At 35.9% G+C, this 15,163-nt stretch overlaps 1 protein-coding gene across 1 annotated transcript in view; it reads right to left on the bottom strand.

The window, feature by feature from the left end:
- The window catches only part of LOC134534517 (zygotic gap protein knirps-like), a 134,553-nt gene that overhangs the window by 60,771 nt on the left and 58,619 nt on the right, over positions 1-15,163 (bottom strand). The window lies entirely within an intron of this gene.

Here is a 15,163-nt window from a genome sequence, read left to right as displayed (position 1 = left end):
AATACATATAACTAACATCCATGCTAGAAATAAAACTATATCTAAACTTTTACTAAAACTATTTATATCACTGTTTACAGTTAAATGTAAAAAAATATATTCAAATATCATAGTGGGGCATTAGCTGTTTTGACTATACGCTTTGCACGAGTTTTTAACTTGCTTAGTCATTATTCTTTCTGCAAAGGATGTTTGATAGCGTTTTGCGTCGTACGGTTATGCAAAGCGCCTTAAGAAAATGAGACCTCAAAATTCATAGTTGACTCAGAATTATTAAGGCACTGACTCAGTGCTAAATAATTTGATTCAAGCTGAGCTGTCGGGATCAAAGCTACGGCCCTTAAAACATGAGCGCGACGCCTTAGCGATCACGACCTATCGCACGTATTTCTGCGAATAAAAAAAAGAAACTGATTTGATGTGAAAGGGAAATAGAGACGTATTTTCAATCCTCTATTGCACATTACAGTATTATATGTTTTTAAATAGTTAAATAGTGAATTTTCATACTACGCAGTTAAGAAAAATTAGCTCTGTTCATTTATCCGTACTGCTATAGATTTTGCAGAGTTAAATAGCGTCAAAAAAACAAATATTTCAAACGGCATATCATTAACTAAAAAGGGTGGACTAATAAATTGCATTTTATTCGAAAGAAACCTTTGAATCAACTGTTTTATCAATATTATATAAGTTTATTTTTGGCAATCATTTTTTTTCATGGTGTTTTTCGCATACTCATGTAGGTATGTGAAATGGTTTCTTGTTGTTTAGCTGAGTTTAGTTGATTTTGAAAACGTTTATATTTGTGAATTCTTTGAAACGTTGGCAACACTGCACTATTTAAGCTCGCGAGAAAGGCGCCCCGCCATGCGCGGTGCGATGACATAATCCGAAAGGCAGAGCTGACTATAGTCGCCACTTACACAACTACGGCGGTTCTACAAAGAAGATGCCCACGCAAGGTTAACTGGTTGTGTTGCAAGTTCCATCATCTTTTCCTCTCGCTTGTAAACCACCGTGAAGTCCTTCGCGATTGTGTTCCCCCGCCTCTCGAAGCCGCGCCATCTTTAATGAAGCACTGCTCACATCAAACAACAAAAGTACTCGTACCAGTTATGATTCTTAACTCGTATATCTGGATTTAAAAAAAAATACAAATTACCTTGTTGCAAAACAGAATCCAATAGACCGTATGCATTTAATCGCTAAATTTAGATATCACGCAATAAAAACGGTAAAATTTCACACCGATTTAGGTTGTAGTTGTGTCTTCACTGATGTAGGTGTATTTTTATTCCATATGTGTAGGTACATTTTAACCTACACAGGTATGCTTAAAGACAAATTTTTGTTTGTAAAAAAAGCCAAGAATAAAGTAGATGTAGTTTTACACATGAATGGCCGATGTTGTAACTATTTAAAACAAAAAATCACAAATACTCTGTTTGTGTAATTTAACACAGTTTGGATGAGTGATTTTATTAATAAAAACATTGATTTACACATAAATGCTGTGCATGTGTGTGTAACATAACACTATTTTTGTCTGTGAAAAGTACGCTGTTCTATATGTATAAAATTATAAATAAATTATGCACTCTTATGACATCATAGAAGGTCTGTAGTTAGCTACTGGGTGTCGCTAGTGTGGCATAATATGTATATACCTTTAAAACATCCCGAGTGCGGTGACGGGCTTAAACAACGATCGCAAATGCTCATCTCAGGCTCCGAAAGCAACGACGTTCGCCGTTAGGCTACGTACTAAGCTGGGAATTGTTGAATGAAACCATATTTATATAAGATGAATATTCGTTTGGATTAAATATTGGTCCCTAGAAGCCATTTGGGGGCGGAGTGGGTTCGTCGACAGTTTCTTTTAATCTTTGTTCCACTTGTCATACTTTAATTTACAAAAACATCTTTCAGGGGCGCTAGTGTCACTTTCTTTTGTTCCAGCTATTATATATTATGTCATAATAATTTTTCACTTGGTTCAGTTTAATTTTACTCCATCAATGAAGGAGAAATTAGCATTGACTATTAAGTTCTTTTATACGATCAAACATTTAAATGACAATTTCATTGCAACTATATTTTAATCGAAGGTCTTTGTCATAATATTTTCTAGATTTTATACATAGCAAAAAAAAATATAATAATTTCACACGTACATTTGTGTTTAAATACACAAAGTTAATGTTTTTTCCCCTTTAGATGCTTATTTTTAATTTATTTTAATGTCTTGACTACGTTGCATATAAAATTACACACTATGCGTTTTAGTAACTCACCCATACTTACATGTAAAAATACACCTACATCGAAGGTTATAAATAATTATTTTTACAACGTAGGCACACGGGGATACATTTGACTAAATTAACACTTGTTTTTAATGTTTTAAATGCATATTTTTTTGTGAAACTACACAAACCATGTTGGGGAATTATTATCACAACACAAATTATTTTACACCATATCTATTATTGTAGCCTTCTTCTAAAAAAAAAAAATTGAAACTGTAAAACTATCATAAGAATAGTTAATTTACGTAGAAACGGTGTATTGTTAGACTAATTTTGACTTTAAAATTTAATACCTACATTTAGGATAAAACTAACACGATATGGTGGTAACTTTACACAAAGAATGTGTTAAAGTACACAAATAGTATGTGTCTTTTCCGAATTCCACGGTGACAAATGTAAAAATACACTCACACTGAAAGTGTAAATTTGCACTTTTTTACAGTGTATGTTTTACAGTTTAGTTAGGCTATTTGAAGCTTATATTAGTTTAGTTAAATATATATATATATAATTATAAAAACGTAGTACTGATTTGAACACTAATTAAATCTTGTTGCCCCATCATACAGAGAGAGCTTTCTCTGCAATAAAACAACTTGCAAATAAAGTTTCCAATTATGCTTCAATAGAAAGTCTAAAAGGAACTGTTTCCTCTGTTTCGTATTTTTTTTTTTTAACTTGATCATTCTGGTGGTATCTACTATTTCATTAGTCAGAGTATTTCTGCGGTAGACTACGCGCAGAAGCTAACTGCGGATTGTATAACATTCATCCGCTTCACACAAAACCTGTTGGGACCCATCAGCTTCAACAAGCCAAGGACATTGCTAATAGCTGTTGCTGCGTCCACTTCGATGTCTGCGAGCGCGCGAGGGGGGGAAAAACCGAAATGTGTAGCAATCGATACGCGTGTTTTTCGCGTCGAAAGCGTGACGCGGAACCAAATGAGTAATCGCTCAGGGGCGATGCCAACCCGCCAGCTCTGGTTCTCATTAAGCTCCGAGGTAACGCACACCTGGGAGGCCTAATTACCCACGGCGCTGATCTCTTCTGGACCACCAGGTAATCACAGCCTCCGACGGACCAACTGCAACCGCTTCGCTAAGGGTAATTGCGCCGAGAGAAAAGGGAAGTTTAGGTGTGGCGAAGGCGGGTAAAATACATTTCTTTTTTCTACCGCCTCCGGCTGGACCACAATCGATTGATCAACATATCGATTACCTACCGTAAACACTCTGCCAGGTTAAGGTTTTCCAAACCGCGAGCGCACGTCGCTACAGTCACCACTTATCCCCCCCACAGCCTCCCCCTACCAACAAAAAAAATGTACATCCTCTTCCCCTCGGGCGACCACACTGCGGTCGCTATTAGCCCAATAAAACGCTTCCAATGCACCCCCCTCCCTTTCCAGGCCTTACGCCACCTTCTCCACACTCGCGGTCGGACAACCGCCGTTCTTTCAATTACGGCCGACACGTTGGGGAAAAAACTGTTATTGCTCCACGCATGTGTGTGTTTTTACGGCTTGTTGCCTCGGGGGGGGGGGGGGAGGGAGGAGGCAGGCATTTTCAACTTCACCCGTGTTACGCATCGCGGCTGTGGCCCGCGAATCTGGCATGCCACTCACCCCCCCCTCCCTTCCCCCCGGCAGTGGTGTGGTAGGTGAGGGAACTGACCACTGCTTTAACCATCCGCTCTACCATCTTATAACTCCCGCTACTCGCTTACACGGTACGAGCTTGAAGGTTTCCTGCTAATATTTGAGTTAAAATTATTTTGCTCATGTTATAACTTCTTTATGTGTATTTAATGCATTGCTTGCATAGAACCGTGTTACATTATATTGCTATTTTTAGGTACCTAACATTTTTTTTTACCATAAAGGGATGAGATCATGGGTAGTGTAAACTAAGGTAGGTAATTAAAACTACGGCAAGTAATACTATCCTGTTTAGCAGTTTTAATCGCCCCTAAAGTATGAACATTTAATAAACGAACTATTTATTTCCATAAAATATGTAACGCAGCAAAATTAGAGTAGGCTGTATCTCTTTATTGGTTTAGTAAAAGTGTAAGTAAAATGATAACATAAATCTTAAGATTTTATTTAAAAATAAAAACGGTGATAAAATATTTCAATAAGTAAATTTGGTTGAGGCAAGATATTTACAAGCGTTCAAAAATTCATGCTAAACTGAGTACAAAAAATATTTAGACTGCAATGCCACTTTCAATTTACCTTCAAGAGATTTTTTCTATAAGAGAATAACCTGTTTTTGATATTACTATTATTACAACGAATTATTGTTTTTTGTCATTGAGAAACTGGGCAGATAGTAACGAAATGAGCTTTACATTATCTTTTTGAAAAATTAATAGAAATATAATATTGTAGTTCAAATTTCCTTGCTTATAGATAAAAAAAACCATGATTTTATACTATGTTTGGATTAAGCGATTGGAAACTAGATTTTACTTTGTCTTTTAACCACAAAATTATCAGAATATCCTAAAGAAAATAAATAGTTATCGTTTATTAAAAACCCGATTAGCCTGTTACAGCAAGAACAGAAGTTAGGATACTATCTTCTTAATTTTTTCCATAAATTATGTCTTGATTTAAAAAACATTTACTCGATGACCATTAAATATCAAGTCGATATAATATTCAATTCAACTCGGCTAAAACAATCTATAGAGTTTTCAATTAAACAGTTGTTTTTAAAGTATGTCAGAATTGAAAGCTTTAAAAGAGATTAATTTAGTGTTTCCAAAAACAAATGTAAGAAAATCTTATTTAAATGTAAACTCCTACTTAAAAGCATAAATGGGCTCGTTTCAATTGAAAGAAAAGAAATCTTAACTCTTCCATTGTGTAATGCATTTCTTTTGAAATTGTACTTAAATACTGTTAAACAAACAAAAAATAAATGAATTCTTACTGTGGGAATAAAATCAATAATTTCAAGTCTAACTAATACAATTTTAAAACTTATATTAAGGTGAATGAGAATATGTTAAAAATATAGGGTCTAGGAAACTTAAATTTTCATAGGACAGCGGAACTGTTCTCTAACAGGTTTACAAAGGAAGAAATTTTAAACTTCAGTTCCAGTAACAAAATGATACATTTGCCGAACTATCTAAACCTTGGTCTATAACACTTCCATGAGTTGTAACCATATATGTCTCTCAATGCAATTTGTCTCTTTACAAAAGTAGGTGGTTTAATAATAATTATTTTCCCCTCCATAACTGTAGCACTACAAAAAAGTTTAAAAGAAATAGGGTTTTTTTTTCCCAACACAAACACAAGACAAGGCAAGATTAAGAGTAAAACTTAATGGTTAGTAAATTGCATTTTATTGCTAATGAACCAGCTATAAAACTTTGGTATAGCTTTTTAGAGTCTGAACCCAAACTAAATTTATAACCAGACTTTTTATTTATTTTTTTGTCAGCCGCAGGGTGGTACTTTCTCTTAACAAGATAAGTCTTAGCAATTAACCTTAAGAAGGCGTTATCCAAAAAAATTACCTACCAGTAGAACCCATTTATTTTGCACTTGACTTTCTGATTCTAATGGAATCTTGCTATGCAGAAGCCATGCAATCCATATTTGTTCAAACATGAGATGGATAGCCTAAAATTATTGTTCAGTAAACAACCTACAGGCTTAGGATTATTATATATTACAAAAGTTTTTTAAGAACCATTCGTGGTTAAAAAAATCACACACTTAACCTAACACGTCCGGGAAAGACGGTATAACGCAAAACATTACATTTAACTTAAGTCCAGAAGCATGTCTCAATTAAATTACATGTTGGAAAATATTTAATTCATTTTATAAGGTTAATATGTTTTAATGTTCACAGTTCTAACCAGATCACTGAAGCAATTGAAATATCTAGTACCTAGGAGAAATCTTACAAACTAAAAGTTAAGTTTTTTCTTTAACTGAGTTGAGATTTTTAAGAACTTTTCAAGATTAAAATGCTTGACCATCACTGAGTATGCAACTCAGAAGAACGGCCAGATATAAAATGAGTTTTTATTTTATTAATTTCTTTCAGTTTTGTGTTTTTTTTTTTTGTAAACCTCTGACTAAAGCGTATGTGCAATTAGAAAGGAGTTCCGATTGAAACGCAAGCCAAGCCTTGTTGTTCGTGAGCACCGGAGCTGATAACGATGACGCGATGATAGTTATTCCGCTGGACCGAAAGCCGGGCTCGCTCGCCGAGTCACGTCCTGACTGACCTTGTCTATCGGGGTAATCAATCACACGACCAGATGCGTCTTCGGCGATTGTCGTGGGGTGCGGGGTCGAGGCGCCCGGCGCGAGCATTAGGGGAAGAATGGGCCGGATCGATGAATCGATTGTCCATGGTTATCGAGGGCTTTGGAGGAGGGGGGGGGGGGGGAAGGGCGCCGCTACGGGCCGATCTGTCACGCCCGCCGCGGGTCGTGGTGAAATTGTTCCTCTCCCGGAGGTTATCTGGAGGGGGCGGGCGGGCAGGGGGTGGTTGAAGAAAGGTTCCGGCGAGGGGGATGCTCCAGAGCGGATCGAAGAAAGTCGAACCGTGTCATCGAGGCAGCTTTTCTCTCGCCTCGCCCCGCGGCGTCGTGATCTCGATAGTGATCGATTGTAGACACCATTCGCCTTCGAGATCACAGCACTTCTGCACACTCCAACTTTCCGGACTGAAATGTTTTATTCTGCCAAAATACATGGTTTTCTTTGATGAATCAGTAAAGCCAAAAATTATTTGAAATAACTTCAATATATCAAAAATATATATGATAAATAAACATTAAATTATGTGGACTGTTGGTTTTCACATTCTCCCCTTTAAAACTGTCGTGAATACATGTAACTCAACCACGAAAACGCTGTCTTTATTTAAAATGGAACCGTATCACTTTTTTAAAATTAATTTTCTATTGACAATTTTATTTATTATCGCGCCAGTTAAGTGAACACTAGTTCAAAAATCGTAATTGTAAAATGCTTCAAACTCAATTGAAACGTGGCTCCAAGGTCATAAAATATAATTCGCTGGTAATTGCATGCATAAGAAGTTTATTTCATTATAAAAACAATTTCATTTAAAATTCATAAACAAAATTTAGATACAAAAAATGAATAAAAAACTAATGGTTGCCACAATATTATTTTATCCTCCACATTCAATAAATTTAAAACGTCCAATTATTGTTATAAACTTAAATAAATTATTCTTTGCGAGTACCTATATTTTGGAAGGGTGTTTGGGAAGGTGGCTCTCTTTGTCTTACCTTACTGTAAAGTTTGTGACCTCATTATACTTTCGGTACAATCTTTCTCATTTGTCCTGATCAAGAATTTGCAAGTGAACCCCTGGCTATTTGTAAAGTTGGCCTTCAACCATTTCACAAATAATAACTATGAAAACACGCTGACTCAACATTAAAAGTAATTACAACTCTTAAAGATAAAAATTTGTGAATTAAATGCTTAGAGGAGCGTGGTATAGGTACTAAATGTTTTGAGGAACTTGGTATACTAAATGTTTAGAGGAACGTGGTATACTAAATTCTTAGAAGAACGTGATATAGGTACTTAATGCTTAGAGGAATGCGATATCCGTGCTCCGGAACTACGAGATGCGTTCCTCTGGTGAACTGACATTTCGGGTGGCCAGTGCAGTCGGGGAAAGAGAATCAGGAAGGCTCAGAATTCAGTCTGGTTCAGGAAATCTGTTCATATGCTTGAGGTGGGATGGTGAGTTGGTGCTGGAAAATGCAAGAAAGGTGTTAGTAGGAGAAAAGGTGCTGTTCACAGGAATGGTCTTCTCACGCATGCACGCACGCACGCCAAGAATGGCCTGCACTGTAATTTTACACAAATGTATGTGGCAGTAGTTCATCCGGTAATGTTAGGGTATTCTTACACCTACCATGTTACGTCAACTGTTGGAGCATCTATCCGACGAACTATGAAATGCCATTCTAACTTCCTGTTTTCGATATACTGTCGTACACACCGATCAATCATTAACTGCGATGTTTACAAATAGTGTTTTACAAAAAACGAATGATACAAAAAATTAACTATAAATGAAATTTCGCATGAAAACATTTGCATTTCTGCAGATACTTGGTCTTTGTTAGTTTAATATGACGATTACTATACAATTTTAACGGAAAGTAAGGGTGTTTTGAAATACAGTTTATTAATAAAATAAAACATTTAACCTTTATTTTGTATGTACTTTCCCAACTGCGTCCAAATGTGTGATTGAATTCTTTACTTATTTAAATATAGAATGTACATGTATGTTATTTCACCGAGGACTGTGATTTTAAAAATCATACTAATAATACCTATCTACCACAAATAATAATCAAAAAATTATATTTTATGAAATCATTTAACAGTGCACATCTGACTCAAGTACTGTTCACTGCTTGGTTGTATTCAAAAATATTTTGTACCTAGTCTTCAATTTCTTTTCTTGAAAAACAGCATAGTATTATTTTTGTTTTAATTTTACTTACTAACCAATCCTAAAGTTAATTATTAATGAAAATTAAATATCAATCAGAACTTCTCCAAGCCTCCTCTGAAATCATAAATGGTGGCAATAAGTCCAGTGATCTTCGGCTCTGCAATGGTGACTGTTTTATGATTCGTGCCGCAAAATTGTGCAGAGAGAGCATGCCAACCTGCTTTCCAGCCGAACAACCATCCCTGTGACAGGCAATTCACTGCACACATATACAAGGAATTGCGTATTAAATAACGCCATGTCCAACTCAAGCACAATAAATTCATACGGTAATCAACCGCATGAAGCTCAGAAAATTCAGAGGGAACGACGGCTTTCAGGCTGTCGTTCTCAAACAACTTCGAGACGAAGCACTGGAATACTTAGCTGCGTTTAATAATGCAATTTTAACGTTACACTGCTTACACTCCCAATGGAAAGAAGCCAATGTCATATTCTTCCACAAACCACGGCAAAACAAAACAATTCCGCAAAAAAATATGCCAATCAGCCTACCGAATACACTCTCGAAAATAGCCAAGTGTATACTACACACCGACTGAAAAGACATGTACGCGAGAACAACATCCTGCCTGATGAGCAGTTGGGTTTTCGCAGTACCCACTCCAACAGTGCAACAGCTCGTTCACCTTTCAGAAAAAATAACATTAATGTCCAGGACTATGTAGTGGCTACATTCCTGACCGTAGAAAATGCCTTTGACAGAGTCTTTCATGATGGAGTCTTGATTAGAGACCCATAAATTTCGGGGATTCAATGACCTCCAGGATAGACTCCAATATCCTCTACACACTCGGGAAAATGCCAACTGTTCATTGGCTGTTGACTTGTGAGTCGTCTCGACTGGGTGGCCTGTGATTCGACATTTCTATGAGTGAGTGTTTCTAATTGGCCCTCAGTCCTCCAGATTAACAGAGAACCAATGACAGAAGCAGCACTAAGGTATAATTATTTGAATTTTAGCATAACATGAAATGAATCCGCGAAATTCACGGGTCTCTAGTATTGATAAATGAACTGTACCAAATAGGCTTCCCCGAACGCTATGTAAAGCTAGTTACCTCTTACCTAGCTAACAGGACATTTAGAGTCATCTCAGAAGGCTCTTAGTCATTCCTAAAATCTATAAATTCTTGCGTGCCACACGACAGCTACTACTATTAAATATTTACCTAATCGAAATGCCTAAGCCAGAGCATCGCCTTGTAAAACTGGGCTGCTATGTGGACGACACTGTCCTGTAAAGTAGGTAACATAACCTACAATTAGCCACTGACTGACTGCAACTAGCGCTCAGCGCAATGCAGCAGTGGTGCACGACATGGCGAATAAAGATAAACACTACCAAATCAGAGGCAGTGGTTTTCACTCTCCGAAATCTACCTCCAGTTGATCACAGGCCTCAAGTAAATATGTTCGGAGAGCGCATTCGTCACAGGGATGCTGCAAAAAACTTCAGTGTCCAGTTAGGGTGCAACTACTGTGGCGAACTCATATAAGTAGATTCGAAGAGTGGACAGGCACACAGTAAAATATGCACACTCTACTTGTTTCGTCACAAAAATTTCCAACTTATATTAGTTACTGAAATAACACAGGTATAAAAAGGTGAGCAATTCATCGTAGTTATCATTTTCGCGACTTTATACACCGATAATATTTTACTAATGTAAAATCAATTGAAAATATTTGCCACGGGCTGACAAACAAATGCAAGGATGTCGAGTTTAAATGTGAGAAATATCTTTAAAATAAAAAATATAAAAGTGTGCGTGGAGTTCACGCGCGACAGAAGTAAAACATCTTGCTTACTATTAGTTATAGGAAACACAATTCTCTTAAGGTGAGGTTGCATTAATATATATATGCAAGTATGTGAGCGCTAAATCATGATATTTTGCAAGTATGCGAGTGTTCCAGTATGTCATGTACCCATGCAAGTGTGCAAGTATGGAAGTGGGTAAGAATTATTCGTCATTTATATCTCTCTCATGCGGTCTCCTCCTCTTTTGGTTCCCTACCACGTACCTAACTATTCCCTTCATGCGATCGGAATTTTCGTAACGCTCGAAAATTGTAGCCCCCTCAGCAAAGAACTTTCACTTCAATAGCAGTGTGAAAAAAAATCAAAAAAAGAATAATCAACAGGGCATGCGAGACCGATCCCTAAGACACGCAAACAGAACAGTGGACTAGATTCTCGGGCTCCTCCCAGGTCCCGTTGGGTGGGGTTGTAGGCTTGGAGCGGGCGGAGTTGGAATACGGTTATGTGGAGCAGGCTGTGCGAGGGAATCCCAAACCGCAAAGTGTGTCGTCACTTACTCCGAAAACACTGGGCTCAAACAGTGAAAAAAAAAAAACTAACGGCCTGGGATTCTCCGAGCAATATGCCCTGCCTCATTCCTGAGTGCTGACTCACACAGCTGGCACATGTTCTGGAGTGTCACTAAGCGGCAACGAAATTTCCACAATCATGCTGGAATCACAATAACACAACCGTAAAATAAAACACGTTTCACACCAAAAACTTTCTCTGAATCTGTTTCATCAACGCGACAAAACAGAGTTCGCGATCAGTTTTCCATAACTATCGCACTGTCGGGGTGGTGTTTTCTACTGAAATGAGCATGAGAATTGTTTTTATAATAATGGTTATTATTAAGTATTGATAATGCAATAAGGTATTACTAAGATATCTTTAAAGTTAGTTTTACTAAAGTAGTTTGTGAAAAGTTTTAAATACGTTCACGTACGATGTATTGTTTTTCGAATAAACAATAAAAATGATACCAAATGTTACTTAAACCGGTTAATTAAATCGAACTTATAAACATTTTTAGGATGTCATGTATGTAGTGTGAATGCTATGGCACGATACATTTTACCTCTAGTGGTTTGTTTTGGTTTGTCACGGGGTTAAAATTACATTCATACAAAAAAAAAGCTGTGTTTTTCTTTTAATCGCATCGTTTTGTGTCGCGTCCACCACGCGGTTAAGATTTCAACATCAGAGTTTCAACATTTGAAATCTTTATAACCGGCATACGTCAATTACTGTTGGAGTAGTGGGTATGCGAAATTGGTATCAATAGGAAATCTGGAATTTAAACTGAGTCAACATATTGGTCATTCTATCGTGCTAAAGTATTTTTGGAAAATTATAGGCCATCAAAAATTCAGTCACATAGACACTAAAATGTTTACTGTTTATACTAATGCCGACTTCTGATAAGTCACTGTTTATAAGTAAGCACTATTTCATTGAAGTTTATTAATTTTGAATATATGTGAATAATTTGAATTATATATAAGTTATTACATTTTCTAATTTGACAGCTTATAATAAAATGAGAATACATAAACATTTTAACATACAAAATTCAACCCGAAGCCATGCAACCAATACAAAATATATATTTTTTTTTAAATTCTTACTAGACGTTACAATCTACCTTATTGGTATTTGGGTGGTATTCGAATCCGAAAGATTATTTAATTCTTGTCAGTTTTTGAATCAGACTATGTAGACCTCTAAAGGCTACATAAAAGACAATGCTATATATCTAGCAACAAATTCCCTTAGAACATTGACAACACTGACACAAAAAACTAATCCTTTAGTAAAATTTTGTAAGTGAGCCATTTAGTTAAACTCTCCATAACAGGTTATTTAACTGCTAAATAATATAAACAAATCTAATAATAAGTAAAAATTATTTAATACAGCTATGTTTTACTCCCATCACTAACAGGCTGTTAAAAGTTGATCGTCTTTTGTAATCTCGAAAATCATATATATTTTTAAGTATACTACGCACAGTAATTTGTGTTATTGGAACTGCGCCCATCTTTTCTTCTTAAAACTGAGATCATAGGTAATCCTACGAACGTTTTTCTTGGTGCAATAATTTGAAAGATTTCATTAAACAAGCGACATGCAATTAAAGATTTAATAATGGATGTTGTATCTGTCATTAAAAAAACTTATCTTCTGGATGTGCTTGCACATATAATCACTCTAAACAGTGTAGTAGGTTGTTTAAATTATAATTATTTGGCGAAGACGATGTAGGGGAGACCGGGGTAAGTTGGCGAACGGGGTAAGATGACGAATCGTATGTAACTAATCCAGAAACACAGACAGACGGTTGGCGCACCTGTGACCTTGTGTGTCACCATCTGCACCTACTAGGCAGGTGCAGCGGAATTTTCCAGTCAGTTTGAATGTGGCAGTTTTGAGAGGCAGTCTGTTTCGTGAGCCATTGTTGTAATATTGAAGGTACGTATGTTAAGCTTTACGAGAAAAGAGTCCATTTGTTTTAAATGTTTATATATTTAAAATGAAATGCTGACTTTTGGGAGTATTTTAGTGTATAGATTGTTGAAGAAAATTTGTTAATGTTGTTCGTGATTTTGGTAAAGCAAAAATACGGCTGCTGGGGCAAGTTGACGGGGGCAAGATGACGAATTCGTCATATTGCCCCTGCAATCGTCAACTTGCCATAGGTAATGACAGTGTGAGCATTATTTTGTATTATATGATGTGTTATTTAAACCAATGATGTACAGATATGACGAACATTTAAGTAAAATAAAAATAATAATGAAATTATAAAATATTATAAATAGTTCCTGTGTTAATAGTCGTAACAATTTTGTTTGATTTTTTTTTGTAGATGTCTAGGCATATTATAAGCGGAAAACGGAAAGGAGGCGTTGGAGTGACGAAGAGATAGATAGAAGAAGCAGAATGAAGAGAAGAAAAATGAAAGAAAAACTAAGAAAACTGAAAAACAAAGCTCTGATCATTCTGTAGCAAAACCATAAAGCCTAAATAGCGTTTCTTGCCCTGCATGTGAAGAAGTTTACGTGTAACCTCCAAATGAAGACTGGATTCAGTGTTCCACATGTTCTGAGTGGTGGCACGAAAACTTTTCCAATTATGAAGTCAAGGAATTATATCAAAGTCGTTCAAATATGTTACAATATATCTTCTTTACATCCTACACGTTGTTTAGTGTAGGATATCTATAAAACTATTGTTTACTTTGTCCATAAATATATATATTTTGGTTTCGTCATCTTACCCCAATAGGTTCGTCAACTTACCCCACTCCTGGGGCAAGATGACGAATGTGCTAACTAATTGGTTTCTTGTCAATAACTTCGGAACTACGCAAAGTAATACAACCTTTTTACATATTTAGGTAGAAATTAGTATGTACTTCGTATTGGTACCAAATTAGATATTATATATGCTTATTTATCTGTTAAAGGCCATTTCAAAGCTTAACATCGTCAACTTGCCCCGGTCTCCCCTATGTAATATATATTTCAATGATTTTTATTATTTTCATAAATAAAACTTTAAAAAGTAACCATTTAATAAATATTTATATACCACCGCACAATTGCATTGTTATTTTTGATTTAATAATAGTACAAAGGTAATACGTTAATTTTATTAAATTTAAAATGTAAGAGTAACTAATAAAAAAACTAAAAAAATGTTACTTTTATTAAGTATTAAGAAACATAACATAGGATGGAAATAATTTTTTATAAACATTTTAACATTTTTCCTTGTTACTTAAAAGTTATTAAAATACACATTTAAAATCTATAAAGTGATATATATTTTTTAAACGGGTTATCCGTGGCCGTTTAATCAGTGGCGTGAACGAGGAATAATAGCTGAGATAAGTGAAGTTCACAGCAATATGTTTGAATATCGCTGAGAAGTAGCAAGTAATTAAGGTATATTTAAATCAATTATAGAATTATTCACATTACATTTGGACAGAATCAATCGATAATTAATAATTTTTCATTTCTTCGAAATTTTTTATCAATTAAAATATAGAATTAATTCATTTGTAACTCCTGTATTGCTACAACCAGCAACCAAAGTTGAGAGAATCCAGTGAAAAAAATATTGTACTGCGTGTCTGCGAGACTCGTGATGCTTGACCCCTTACAAACGGGCGTTAGCTATTTGCGCACGGAGATCATCATCAAATTCAAACTAGCCTCAACAAGCTTGCCTAACCTGTCCAAGCCTCACTAAACCTCACCAAGCCACGCAAAACCACCCCAAGCTTCAGAAAGCCTCACAAGTATCACCACAATTTGCTAGCCACGCGAAATTTAACAAACCTCACCAAAACTTGCCAAAATTCACCAAGCAACGCCAAGCCTCATTAAACCTAAAAAAGCCTCAAATCCTCATCAACACTCATTAAGCCTCATAAAGCACACCAAGTCTTGCCAAGCCTTGCCTCGCCACACCGTCTCATC

The sequence above is a fragment of the Bacillus rossius genome, chromosome 7 (assembly GCF_032445375.1).
Source record: "Bacillus rossius redtenbacheri isolate Brsri chromosome 7, Brsri_v3, whole genome shotgun sequence".
Taxonomy (NCBI): Eukaryota; Metazoa; Arthropoda; class Insecta; order Phasmatodea; family Bacillidae; genus Bacillus; species Bacillus rossius.
The sequence above is the reverse complement of the archived record's forward strand: the minus strand, read 5'-3'. Positions and strand labels throughout refer to the sequence as shown.